The following is a 14,691-nucleotide window of genomic DNA, read 5'->3' on the forward strand; positions in this document are numbered from 1 at the left end:
ACATTAATTCAAACAATTTAAATAAAAACTTTGCATTTAGTACTTTATTTCTAATGTGCATTGTAATTGTCCAACTTTAGGGTGGAATTTGATTATCTCTAAAAGTAGGTCATGAACCACATGGAAACAACAACTACTCTTTCTTTAAATAATGCAATGCAATTTTTTTTCTTTTATTCCTCTGAATCTTGAAAATATGTCATCCTCTCTCACTTGACAGCTTTTTCATTTATTTATTCAATAGAGAGTAGTTATTCCAGTTCTAACACTTGCACTTATGTGTCATAAATATATTTCCTCATCAGCTTCTTTTATTTTATTTATGAATGCACAAATATCAAATGCATAACATAATTATTCTAAGAATTGCCACTTCAAAAAAAAATCTTCTAAATGCGTATAAAGACATTCTAAATGAATAATAAACTAGAAAATACACAGTAATTTTAAGAAAACAACTCCACCTGTATACATTAATGATTCTTAAATAAAGACACATGAAGCATCACATGATTGAAAGTTGGTGTAAAGGTCAGGAGAAATAAGTGCAGGTGTACTGAAGTACAGCCGCACCAAATTGAACTGATAACCCATGGCAAGGTTTCTGTTTTTGATTATCAGAATATGAAAATATATTTTCCTATCAGCTGAAGCTAAAAATATAAAACTGAAGTTGTTGTCGAGATACTTTAACCCAAAAAATACCAACAACTTTAATCTAATGCTAAGCATTTTATCTATTACACTTTAAGGCTGCAACAGTTTCTGAACTTTTTTTTTTGAAGTGTTTTCATTAGAAAAAACTCAGTTAACACCTGTTAGTATTTAACACTGATTAGCATCTTCTGAAATAAACTGAGAAAGTGTTTTAGAAAAAAATTCAATATACTTTTAAAACTGTTAGTCGCTTAATTAAATAATTATGCTAAAAAAAATGTAAATTTTCTTTATGTGTAAAAACAAAAATGGTGATCAAGAGTAAAGGCATGGAAAGAATCCAACTGAAATAACAAAGCCTTCCACCAGACAATTTTCATCAACTCCAACCTTATCCACTTTCCTTTATGTCTCAATTCAAAATGCAAAAGTTTAAATGAGTGACACCTTCAAAAAACACTGCACAAACAGTTACTGAACATCACAAAGATCAATGAAACAATCTCAAAAATCATAAAAGTATTACACCAAAAAAACAGTAATTTTCTGATAGAGTCAACTAATGAAAGTCTAAAGACTGGCAGGGTTCCAAAGGAATCGAGGACAAATAGTGCTGTTGCACAAGAGTAGTTCCAAGATGGTACCTTTGAAGTACAGAATTTTCAGTGTAGTAAGTAGTCAAGGTCATGGAAAAAAAAATCAGTCAAAAGCAAAATGCAAACATGATTTATGAAAAAGAGATACTTCTTGTACTGCCAACTTATTTGCATTTATGACAAAATAAGTTAAAATAGTAAGAGCATCATTTGACATTCTGGAAAATGGCCATACATGGCTGAAAAACATTGTACTGAGGCATACGTTGAAGGAGATTACACTAGCCAAAACACAATAATCAATATTAACTGGTCATTATTAGTGTAAGCAGTTTCATACAAACACTTCTTCAACACCTTTTAGGAAAACATGTACAAAATGGCAAAATTGGCTGTTGCATTAGTAGGTAACAACTAATGCAAGGAAGCAAGCCTACGCAACATCAGAAAAAAAAACAAAAACTTCCAACATCACCTGTCCATCCCTCTAATAATATGTCTAATTATTCCTTAAATCTATTCAAACTACCCACTTCAACACCTGATTGAAGTCTGTTTGAACAATCAACTACCATGAAGGAAAACTTTTGAAACTTTTCCTTCATGGCTGAAGGAAAAGTTTCAAACATCTATCCTGTAACCATCATTCCTCGATTTAACTTTAAGTTCTCGTATGTGTGTTGTCTGAGCAAGAGTAAAGATGCCATTAACATTTAGCTTACTTGATCCATTCAAAGCCTTAAACACCTCAATCAGATCTCTTGCAACTGCCTAGTTTCCAGACAATGCAATTTGCAGAACTGAAGTCTTTCTGGTTAAGAGCACCCATTTTTACCCTCACCAATCTTATTGCTCTTCTCTATGGCTGTTGCAATGCATCCTTCCTAAAATGAGGCTTCCAAACCTGTATTCAGTACAAAAGATGCAGCCTACCAATGCCTTATACAGCAGAATATTTTACTTCCTTATCTTTGCCTGGCAAATTTCTTGTATATTACTGACAAAACCCCATGAGCTATCCTAGCAGCCTGTCTGCACTGCTCAGAAAACTTCATGTCTAACTGCACAATTACCTCAGGTCTTTTTCATTCCCTACTACCTTTAGGCCTGACATAGCCAAGTGATCAGGAGCAAGAGTGCAACAGCACACATTTTTTGAATAAACTGCGGTCCAAGCCTATGACTGCTAAATACAATTAATGATTGTATTCATGATTTATTGTAAACTCCTTTGACTTGGTGGTCATGCTGGAGTATAAACAAGAACATTTTTGAGTGTGGTACCACACAGTTGATATATTATTCTGGGATTACTGCTACCCACAGGCAGTACCTTGTATTTGTCAATGCTAAACCTTAATTGCCACTTCTCAGCCTGTCTTGCCTAATTATTCTAATTTTTGCCAAGCTTTATATCATCCAAACTTAGACATTAAGCCTGATATGCCTTCTTCAATATCATTAATAAATAAAGAAAACAAGTCGAAGAGCAGTGCCCATTGATCCCCACTGTCTGTCTTGTCTTAATCAACCATACCCTTATACATAGCAGTAATTTGCTCCTAATGCCATTCTTCTCCAATTTGTAATAGCAGTCTTTCATGTGGAACTGTATTAAAAGCTTACTGAAATCTAGGTGCACAATGTCAAAATTACTATTTTTTCATCCAGTTCCTTTGTAACTGCATCATAGTCCAATAAGATTGGTCGGAGAAGATTTCCCCTTAACAAATCCATGCTGTGCTTGCCACAACTGCATTCCTGTCTGGATGGTCCTGCAGTTTGTCAGCAATCATAATGCTCCCCCTTACAAAAAACAGATTTTTCCCCCATTTTAAATCATATTAAAGGCATAATTAGGTCTTTACACAAGTTACATTTATCTTAATGTTATAAAAATAAAATGTGTTGGCTGTCCCTAGAACAAGAATATTTTAGGTTGTTTTTTACTCTAAGCCCTGACAACAATATTAAAGATTACTCACTATTGTTGTCAAAATCTTTTTAACGTGGCAGAATGTCGTCTAGAATAATGCATATGACACCAAAGAGAAGATAAAACACTGGGAAAAAATTCTTTGAATAAGTACATATATAGATACTTACTTTCAACAGAACATGCAAGTGGTAGTATAACTAAAAAGAGCTAGCAAAATATCTGCATCAGCATCTAGATTCCATTTTTAAGTTACACATCAAAAAGAAAATTGTAAAGTCTATATAATGTTTACTGTGGAATTGTTGTTGTTTGGATTTTTTTAGGAGCATTAGCAACTAAGGTTTGTTTGTTATTTGGTTTTTAAGAGCATTAGCACCTAAGGCCATATTGCTCCGAGGGGATATGCGGTGGTCATTCCCTGACCTTTCCGCATCCTCCGTATTTGGTGGGCACGGGCTCGAACCCCGGCCTAATCAAGAAGCGTGTACTACGCACTGCTACTCCTGCCCACCTGGCTACGGAGGCGCCTGGCAGCAACTAAGGCCATATTGCTCCAGGGATATGGCGGTGGTCATTCCCTGACCTTTCTGCATCCTCCATATTTGGTGGCTCACGGGCTTGAACCCCAGTCTAATAAAGAAGCATGCGCTTCGCACTGCTGCTTGTGCCAACCTGGCTATGAAGGCACCTTACTGTGGAGTAGTACTGCCAGAAATGTGAATGACGCAATGGAATGTGGGTGCACTATCATGTGTTATAACTATGTTATGAACTTTAACACCCACTTAATGAGTTTAGACAGCTTTTTCGTGTCAAGGTATAGGTGTTTTGTGTCTACTGCACATGACTGGTTTTGTCCACTACTACTACTCTCCACAATACAAAGTATATTACCACCACCATTTTTACTCAAGTTCTTCCATATATAAAGTTGTAAATAGATTCTCTTTAAAAAATGCAATTAATTTGCTAAACAAGTAAATTAAAAAATAATTTAAAAATACACAATTTATGATTTAGCTCAAAAACAATATTAAAATGAAAATTTATAATAACTGAGTTATAGCTCAGGTGATGTAATAAGTAACTTTGATAGTATCAGTATCAAACTGATACAGTATACCATATTCCTGTCCTCTTGGACAGGAATACGGTTAAAATTAGCAATAGTAGAGACATATGACAGAATGATGAGAGGAAACAAAGCCTAGGATATCAACCACCATCAAAAATAGTCTCCTTATTTTCATATTTTTATTTACTTTTTAAAAAAGCTATGTAATATAGCTTTTTTAGTGATGATTTTAAAATGTACTGCTTGTTTGATGTTTGTCGAGCAATCAGGGATGGGACATGATATTGCCAAGAGGAATGTCTTTATGTGTGCACAATGTAAGGAGTGTGAGGAAATCAGGCGACAACTCAGTGTTGTTATGGGGCCTATATGAGAGCTTGAAGACAAGGCGGATGCCCTCAAAGGATCTAAATTGAGGGGCCCATCAGCTCTCAGCTACCCGCATCAACACCAGAGCTGGCATATAATTATGAGAGCTTCCTTGGACTCAGGAGAGGTACCCATTGACTGGAGATGTGCAAATGTGACACCAATTCACAAAGGAGGATCAAAGGGCAACAAGTAATTACTGACCTGTTAGTTTAACTTCTGTTCCAGGGAAATTAATGGAGGCATTGATTAAAGAAGAACTGCAGGATCATCTAAACAAGGCTTCAGTTATAGCTCCGACACAGCACGGTTTTGTTAACGAGAAGTCTTGTCTGACCAATTTGATTGGATACTATGATGTGGTCACAAAGGAATTGGCTGCAGGGAATAACTCTGATATCATACATTTGGATCTTAGAAAGGCTTTTGATACTGTTGCACATGGAAGCCTGCTGCACAAATTGGAGCAGTGTGGCATTGGAAGCAAATTATTGCTATGGATAAAGGGATGGTTGAGTGGGAGAAGACAGAAAGTGGTAATCAATGGACACTGCTCTTCGTGGACTAATGTTATTAGTGGAGTCCCTCAGGGTTCAGTATTGGGTTCATTGTTTTTTATGTATTTATTAATGATGGTATATCAGACTTCATGTCCAAGTTTGCAGACAATACAAAGGTTGGAAGGGTTGTTAATGATACTAATGACAGTAAGCTGCTGCAACAGGATTAAAAAAAGTTGAGCAGATGGGCTGAGAGGTGGCAACTGAAGTCTAACATTAACAAATGTAAAGTACTGTATATGGGAAGCAGAATAACGTATCAACTATGTGGTACTACACTGAGAGTGGTAGAGAATGAAAAGGACCTAGGGGTAATTGTGCAGGTAGATATGAAGTTTTCTGAGCGGCACAGACGGTCTGCATGAGTAGCTCATGGTGTCTGTCTTGTCAATGATATACAGGAATTTTTCTAGCAGGGATAAGGAGGTGATTATCCCCTTGTATAAGGCAATGGTCAGGCCACACCTTGAGTACTGTACATATACAGGTATGAAGGCCTCATTTTAGGATGTTGAGCTGCTGGAGCAAGTGCAGAGTAGGGCAACAAGATTAGTGAAGGGAACAAAGGGTAGCTCTTACAAAGAAAGGCTTAAGTTTTGCAAATACAGTGTCTGGAGACTAGGCACCTGCGAGGTGATCTGACTGAGATGTATAAAGCCTTGAATGGTTTGAGCATGCTAAATGCTGATGGGATTCTTCCTCTTGCTCAGAATAATCGCCTGAGAGGGCATAAATTCAAATTGAGGAAGGACAGTTGTAGGATAGATGTGCAGAAATTTGCCTTTAGGCAGCATATGGTTGTTTGCTACAAGTTGATAGCTTAAATAGATTCAAGGCAGAACTAGACAAACATTTGGAGTGAGTGGATGGGTGAAATTAGAAGTTTTTTTTTTTTTTTTTGGCTGATGCTTATAAGCTTGCTTTCTTGCATCATGTGCCTTTACTAATGCTAATTTAAGGAATGTAATAAGTAACTTTGATAATATCAGTATTAAAATTTGTATTAGTATATGGCAGAATGACGCAAGGAAACAAAGCCTAGGATATCTGCCACCATCAAAAATAGTCTCCTTATTTTCATATTTTTATTTACTTTTTAAAAAAGCTATATAATCCCACTTTAAAAATGCATAATTTATCTCACCCTGTGAGTTCAACTGGTCACTGTTCCAGTAATTACTCTTTGAATAAAAACAAATTTTTTTACATCCAATTTTAATTTAAGCATTCACATCTGCATCTCTTTGTTTGCAATATAACAAAAAGGGAAAAATATGTCTCCATTAAATTACCTGAAGTCTTTTATGGTCTTAAACACATCTGTCAGATCCCCATGCAGATACATAGTTTCCAAATTGTTCAGCTTACAAATCCTGAATAAAGTCTCTTACTCTAAGAGTATCTCTGTAAATAGGGATACTTAAAGGAAATACACTAACATAAAATGTAAATAAAATTCCTAAATTATATGGACCTTCATAAATGTTGCTGGTCACTAAGTTACATACTTCTATGCAAGGAGAAATGCATGAACATATTTAATACATTTCTTCAATAATACTATTTGTGCTATGTGTACACTAGTATCATCCAGGAGCATCCAAGAATCACTGTTGCAGCACCTGAGTCTCCAAGAACCATTTGTGTATCCTGCAAGTACTTCTGAAATTAATAGCCCTGCTCTACATCACTGACAGTATACAGCATGATTTGTCCTCTTAGCCTTACTACACTGCTAAGAACTTAATACTGGACTATATTATAATTCCTAGATTCTTTTATCTGACTTTCCTTGGCCTTTAAATTTAATTTTGCATAATGTGATCCCGAACCTTCCTTTTTCTACCATTAAAAATTTAATTGGCATTTTTCAGACCAGCTGTATAATCTCTCTCTGTCTTGCTGTAGCAACATACTCTAGTTTTCACTGTTAACAACCTAGTCCACTTCAATATTATCAGAAAACTTTGATATTGTAATGCCATCAAATATCATTCATGAAAATCGGAAACAACAAGGGTCTTAAAGCACAGAACCCGAGGGGCCTCACTAATGAAACTGGTCCACCACCAGTTTCATTAGTGGCACACCACCCATTTATAACCAATATCCTTTATTAGTTTAACTATTCCTTTATCCGCCATAGCAATCTACCCCTAATACCACACTTTCCAACTTGTGCATAAGACATTCATGCAATGGTGTCAAAAGCCTTTCTTAAATCAAAATAGTTATTCCTTGCATCCAGTTCTGTTGTAACTACCTCATATCTTATGAAATTGGTCAGACAGGATCTTCCTTTAAAACCATGCTGTGACCCTCTTATAATAAAATTACTATCAAAGCGACCTTGCACTGCAGCCTTAACCACAGATTCCATAATTTTTTCCTGGCACAAAAATCCAACTTAGTGCTCTATGGTTGTCCAAATTGCCTTAAAATTCCTTTTGTGTATGAGAGAGATATTTTCATATTTTCCCATCTTCTGAAACATCACCTGAGGAAGCTTCCACTTGGTGGCAAAATTGACATACTGTCAAATCCAGCATCATTGGGGATCTACAAATAAGATGGTATATAGTTGTTAAAGAACACAAGGAATCATTCAGAACTCTTTGGGAAGGGCAGAATTTGATGTCATGCTTTTGCATCCGCTATTAATGATTAAAGGCCTAGTGAATTCCATCCCAAATTCTTTTAGACATCCAGATAGATACTATCAGCTCCTTGTGCTTTCTTCATTTTAAACCTGATAATTTCTCCTGCAAACCATCATTAATCACAAATTTATTTATTGCAGAATTATCAATCCTCTCCTCGAAAAGTATATTCTTTCATAAACATGGATGCAAAAAACCTGCTCAACTTGGCATCTGCATTAGGTCATCTATACTGATTTTGTGGCTTCCCTATAGTGAACCAATATGGTTCATTCATTTATGCTTATTGCTAACAAACTGAATAGCTATTCTGCATCAAATTCACACATGAGGAATTCTTTAGAGAAGCAGATGCCAGACGTTTATCACACTGTAATAGGAAGCTAAACAATTTTGTGATAACTCAGAGGCAAGTAGATGAGTAATTGTTGAGGATAAACATAAAAAAGGTGCCTGGGGTGAATGGGATCTATCCCATTCTATTAAGGGAGGCAGCAAGGTTGTAAGCAAACTCAGTCATAATTATGAGAGCATCTTTCGATTAAGGAGATATCCCTATGGACTGGCATGTGCAAATCTATCCCCAATTCACAAAGGGGAATCAAAAGTTGACTTGAATAATTATAGCCCTGTTAGCTCAACTTCTGTTCCAGGAAAAAGAATGGAGTTACTGATTAATGAAGGACAATCTACATAAGAATAAAGTTATACTGCAGTTACAGCATGGATTTATTAAGGGGAAATCTTGTCTAACCAATCTGATTGGATACATAATGCAGTAACAAAAGAACTGGATGCAAAAACTAATTTTGATATCACATACTTGGTTTTCGGGAAAGCTTTCAATGCTGTTGCACAATAAAGACTGCTGTACAAATTGAAGCAGAGTGGCATTAATGGGAAATTATTGCTATAGATAAAGGGATGGTTGAGTGAGGGAAGACAGAGGCTATTAATGGACACTGCTCTTCAGGCATTAATGTTATGAGTGGATTCCCCCCAAGGTTCAAAATTGGGCCCATTGTTGTTTACTATATTTATTAATGATATTGATAAAGGTATATCAGGCTTAATGTCCAAGTTTGCAGACCTTGGGCATTAAGCCTGACATGTGTTTAAGGCCCTGAATGGATTAAGTTAAATGCTGATGGCATTCTTCCTCTTGCTCAGCTACATCCATGGGGGAGGGCATAAATTAAAATTTAGAAAGGATGATTGCAGGAAAGGTTTGTGGAAGTTTGCCTTCAACAAGCAGGTGGTTGATTGTTGGACCAAACTTCCATCTGTTGTTGTGGAAGTGGATAATTTGAATAAACTCAAGGAAGAACTGGGAAAAATTATTGGAGGGGATGTATAAGTGATGTGGTTCATTCATTTATGAATGAACCACATTATTTTTTTGGCTGATGCTTTATAAGCTTGTTTTCTTGCATCATTTGTCACTACTAATATGAATACATTCTTTACTGAACACAGAATCTCATGATAATCTACAGATATGTCAAGCAGCTTCCTTCCTGATACCAGTTTTACCAAGTCTTTGATCATCCATTTCAGTTTCCAACTCTTGCCATATATTTTTAAAGATATATAAAATGGTGGATAGCACCTACCCTTTCCAGTAGCATACTTAGGGGGGTGCAGGGGAGAAAATGCTCCCCCTACAACATTTTTGTCTCAAATGGCACCTATGGAAGGGTGCACAATTTCTTGACAGGGAAATAGACCATATTACAAACAGACAGTAAAAACGCCTATTTTGTCACCTTTGCTCCCCCTAATGGAAAAACCTGGGTACTACACTGACCCTTTCATATACCTTTAAAAATATATAGCACCTAGAATTATTTTCTAGAACATTCCCCATTTACAATGTGTTTTCCTCAGGGATTTCAGCTGCTCCCACGCAAATGTCATCTAAGGCCAATATAATCCCCTTTAAAAACATGAAAAAACCCTCCCTGTTACTTTTAACAATTGTAATTGCCTTAGATAAGTCCCACAACTAACCATTAAAGTAACTGCAGCAAATGGCATCTTCACTTGCTGCAGGTACCTTAATATTTAGTTGTAGGAACAAAACCAAAGATTTTTAATGACAGAAGAGTCTTTAGTAATAACAAAGTCAGAAATATTGATTCTCTAATATAAAAAGCAGCCATCCAGATGGTCCAAGAACAGACTAATACTAGATGCATGTCTTAACCACAAATCTCAAATCTGTCCAAACAGTCAAGTCTTCCAAAATAAGATATGATTTCCTTGTCCATCCTGTACAGATCTTCATACCAAATGCATTAATTGAGTCTGCAGTCTTTCTACTCAATTTTTGTTTGCTTTATATCACATAAGAATGATTTAACATCATTCTGATCTTTCCCCATCCAATGGATATGCTCTTCTTGAATCTGTGTTTTGTTCAGAAGCATAATCCCACCTCCTTTTCTGCCCAATACTTCAAATTTATCAAATCTATTAACTATATTATCAACAGAGTAACTAAGTTACTCCAATCACATCACTTAAATATGCAAGATATTCAAAAAAACGTTTCCAGATTGATTTTGTTTTTCAAAAATATGAGTGCCCCTGAGCAGTAATATACTTTGTCAGCAACTGTAAAATTGTCAGAAACAATCCAGAAATCCATTTTATGCCACCATTTTTAGCTCTTGCAATATGCAAAAACCCATACTAAACAAGCAACATGTTTTATGCTTTCCTAGAGATGGGAGCATGCAATTTACTATAATGCATTTCCACAAACTTTATTTTTAAATTTACTATGAACTATTTTAATTTTTGCATTTACAAAAAACAAAAATATTTAACTGTTATTAAGGTAGCTTCTATAAAAATGGATGAATCTTCACTCATATCCAACCACTTGCCACTAGAATGAATTACACCAATTTTTTTTAGTTCCTTGGAAGATATTTATAATCTCAGCTAATGATGGTAGGTTGTTAGGTAGTTAACTAAATAATTTTCTACTGTTACCTAAATATCCTTATACTCTTAAATATTATTTCAAAATATATCAGTGCAAAATTATCATCGATTTATAACAGTGATGTGATAGGAATAAGGCTAGTTGATGTAATATCTGAATTACAATAATATATGGCTAACATCAGACCTGGAGTTAAGACATATGCAACCTGTACAGGTACAATAGGCCTTATGTTGAATGTATATTTTTTCTTTACTATCTCTAGGTCATACCTCATTCGGTAAGATTCTGAGTAAAATCTGAAGTTTGTATGCAAGCATCTATCAGTCCCTGTAATAGAAAGACACCTTGTATAACGTATTAAATAAAAATACCTATACTAATGCCATTATCAACGTATAAAAAACACCTCAATAATAATATTAGTTCTGCAACCACATCATTTTCATAAGATACAAAAATTTGCCTATGACCAGAAAACAACTTTGCTAAGACAAACTAAAAAGAAATGCATCAGTAGAATCCTATATTTTTCTATCACTAACCATGTGCTGTAAATAAATAGTGAATGAAAACATTGCTTGACTTTTCTCTTCTATCATAAAAATACCACGTTTTATAGGCACATTTGGTCAGTAAAGTTATGCCATTTTGGGGAGAACTACATTTTTGAAAATACATGTAATACAAGGTGCAATTCTAATCAGAGACAAAATGATAGCATCATCCAAATTTAATGACCATCTTGTGAGAATTTCTTTCTCCACAGCATTTTGAAAGTATTCTGTGGAATTAACAGGTTTCAACGTAACTTTGCATACAGCGTATGATCTGAACACATGTATTACTTCTGTGATGGAAAATCTTTCTCCTAACAATAAGAAATGTCTAGTTTTAAATCCAACTATCTCATGCATTTTAAATACCAATAGTTATTCACTGATTACTTTTGAATTAAACTAAGTCAATATAGAAATTGGAAAATTAGGTGCACTAAAAGACTTCCATTTTGATATTTTCACTCACTATTCAATAATACATATCTGTAGCCTTCAATTTTTTTTTTTTTTTTTTTTTACATTTAAAGTCTTGTAGCAGAAAAAGGCAACTGATGTTAGAAATTCACAAGATCTTAATAATTTATGCAGCAATTTTTAAAAATATAAAATAAATTTCAGCATTTATATTCGCTTTGGGCCTATCATACTATAGATCTTATTACTCTCTAAACGTAGCATTAAATTAATTAAACTCTATATTTATAATTCTGCAATAAATAACAAAGGGATTATTATAAAGAAATGCAATTATGCAAAATCTTTATACAAGTCCTAAGATTTTGGCTGGGGCTATTCAATTAGATCCTCAAGGCCAAGGGTTCCTCACCTACTGTTGGAATATATTTATAGAAACACATTTGTGCACAACTAAGTTGGCATGACTACTACTTTCCATTAGGTCTCTCTGGTGTAATTAAAACAATGCCTTACACTTAAATTTAACAGTAATATTATATAAAATTTGATATTCTGAAGTCTATAAAATAATGAAATCAGTTCAAAACAAAACAGACTATCACACTAATCATTAATGACACCTGGTTATTTTAAATGCAAAATGTATAAAACAATGTTCGTAATTTATAATTATAATTTCTAATTATATATATAACTTATATTTTATAGTATTCTAATCTGACACACCGAAATACAATTTTCTAAATGTAAAAGTTTGCATATGTCACTGCTTAAGTACACAGAAAACCACTATACACTGTCCCACATCACTCTCCATGGCATAGTGCCAGTTCTAAAGAAAATGTATTTTATTAAATGTATATAAAACTACGTACAGAAAAATAATCATCTTTTAATAAAGATAATTTGGAGATACAATTTGCAAAAAATCTATATTTTTTATTTCATGAAACATCGAAGGAGGTAGGTAACAGGGGCAACTTCTCTGTATTTGTGGAAGACCAACAGGCTGTGGTGTATCGATGAACCCTGGCAATTGGCGATATCGAATTTTACACTTATTTGGATTATTAATGCTCTAAACTTAACAAAAGTTAAAAAAATAATAAGTTATGGTTTTCGTCTTTATGCTTTTAAACATACCTATCGTACTCGTTCAGGACCTAGTTTAAAAATATTTATGCAAAAGTTTATCAGTATACACAGTACAAATGACAGTACTTGATCTAAGTTTACAACTACATATTATTTATTTATTTTTCCTTTTTCAAATACGCAAGTCTTCAATATTCACCCACCTGTTTTAAACACTAACTTATTTAAAACCAAAAGCATTGATTAGATGATATTTTAAGTATTGGGCATACAAAGAGTAATTTCTTTATACTAACACTAGACTTTTATACGATGAAAAAAACTGAAAACAAAATCAATAACAACGTTAGATTGTGCTTTAAATATCAAGTGGGAAATAACAAACGACATTTAAATATTAGGGACGATAAACACTTTAAACACGCTATCGAAGTACTGTGCTATAACAATTCTTACCATTATAGTGCATCTAAATTGATGCTTATAAATTTTTACAAACAGTGCAAGCTTCGTACAACTGCTATAATTACATACAAATAGGAGTAAACAGTGCATATTTCTGTTAAATTCAAAATTTGTGCAAAATGCTTTCTTGCGAAAACCTCGATTCAGTTTAAACTGAACACATTATGACAACACACGGAAGGCGCTACACACACACCCAGTACCTTCCTTGTTACACGCTGCTGTTAAAAGATTTTACTTACGTTTCCAAAAAGTATCGCTTTCCAAAACGGAGTACACATTTCTTCGGTTAAAGATAAACAAAAGTACTGGCTTAGCGAAATGCGTAGTCAACATCCATATGAATGAATATAAATACACATTCTTTGGCACAGAATAAATGCACACCTCTCCATCTTCCACAACGAGCCATCTCTGCGATTTTCAGCAGCTGACATACAAGTGCGCCCCCTATGAAACCAGTAAAACACGTGATTCTTCTTGGTAAAGGTAAAGTCTGATTATGTACGTCCTCCTATTACTATAGTTGTGTGTGTGTCAATGGTGACAGCCGATTGATATTTTTTAGTGCTAAACATTCCCTTTTATAGCCCAGTAAATCTTTTCTAATTGTATTGTTCCCTTAGAAAAAACTGCATTCCATTTGGAGTGGAAAATCTTCCTTATTTGTCACTTAAGATAATAGCTTTGATTCGTTTTTTTTTGCTTTTTTAATCCTTGTTTACATTACATTAAAGTAATTAATTAAATTTTAGGAAGCTTGCTTGTTTAATGATTTCAATTATTTTATTTTTATTTTTCCTTAAAAAGGTAGAAAAGCATGTTGTTAAATCTGAAACAAGTTGTAGGGTTCAAGATTGAAAGTATTAATCAATATCCGCAACCAGAGCTAACCTGTCCAATACTGACTCCTACGACCGCAGTGAGAATGGCGTGTTTGAGAGTTGAAAGATGAAGCAAAGAAAACGTTTAATTTCGCTCTTTCTTTTGAAGAGCAGGCCACATGCAATAACTTAACAGTGGCAATAGCGATTTTATTCTGGTGCACGTTTGGGCTAATCGTGCTACATGGGTGTAAACTGTAGGTAAGGCAGGAGCACATGAGCTACATCTAGAACGTAATCAGTTTTAGTCACAATATAAACACCAGGCAATAAAATACAATTTTACTGGCTACATTAAAAATTAATTTATTAAAATATCAATGCTACAAAATTAACACTGGTAAAGTTGATGTTGATTTGATAAAAGAATCATCAGACGGTAAAAAAAAAATCATGTTAAACTTAGAGCTTAATCTTGTTTTGGTGTGAAAGAAGCTCTTGGTCATGGTGCGTGGATAGCA

General features: G+C 34.4%; 1 protein-coding gene across 2 annotated transcripts in view; it reads right to left on the reverse strand.

The window, feature by feature from the left end:
- The window catches only part of LOC150082765 (endonuclease/exonuclease/phosphatase family domain-containing protein 1-like), a 97,602-nt gene extending 83,860 nt beyond the window's left edge, over positions 1–13,742 (reverse strand). For both annotated transcript variants that reach the window (XM_090377586.1, XM_090377587.1), the window contains exon 1: positions 13,589–13,742. The gene's annotated coding sequence lies outside the window, so the exon portion shown is untranslated. The remainder of the gene's footprint in view (positions 1–13,588) is intronic.
- Between the last annotated feature and the right edge of the window lie 949 nt (positions 13,743–14,691).

Source organism: Mastigoproctus giganteus, chromosome 7 (genome assembly GCF_048544385.1).
Source record: "Mastigoproctus giganteus isolate SK-2022 chromosome 7, ASM4854438v1, whole genome shotgun sequence".
NCBI lineage: Eukaryota > Metazoa > Arthropoda > Arachnida > Uropygi > Thelyphonidae > Mastigoproctus > Mastigoproctus giganteus.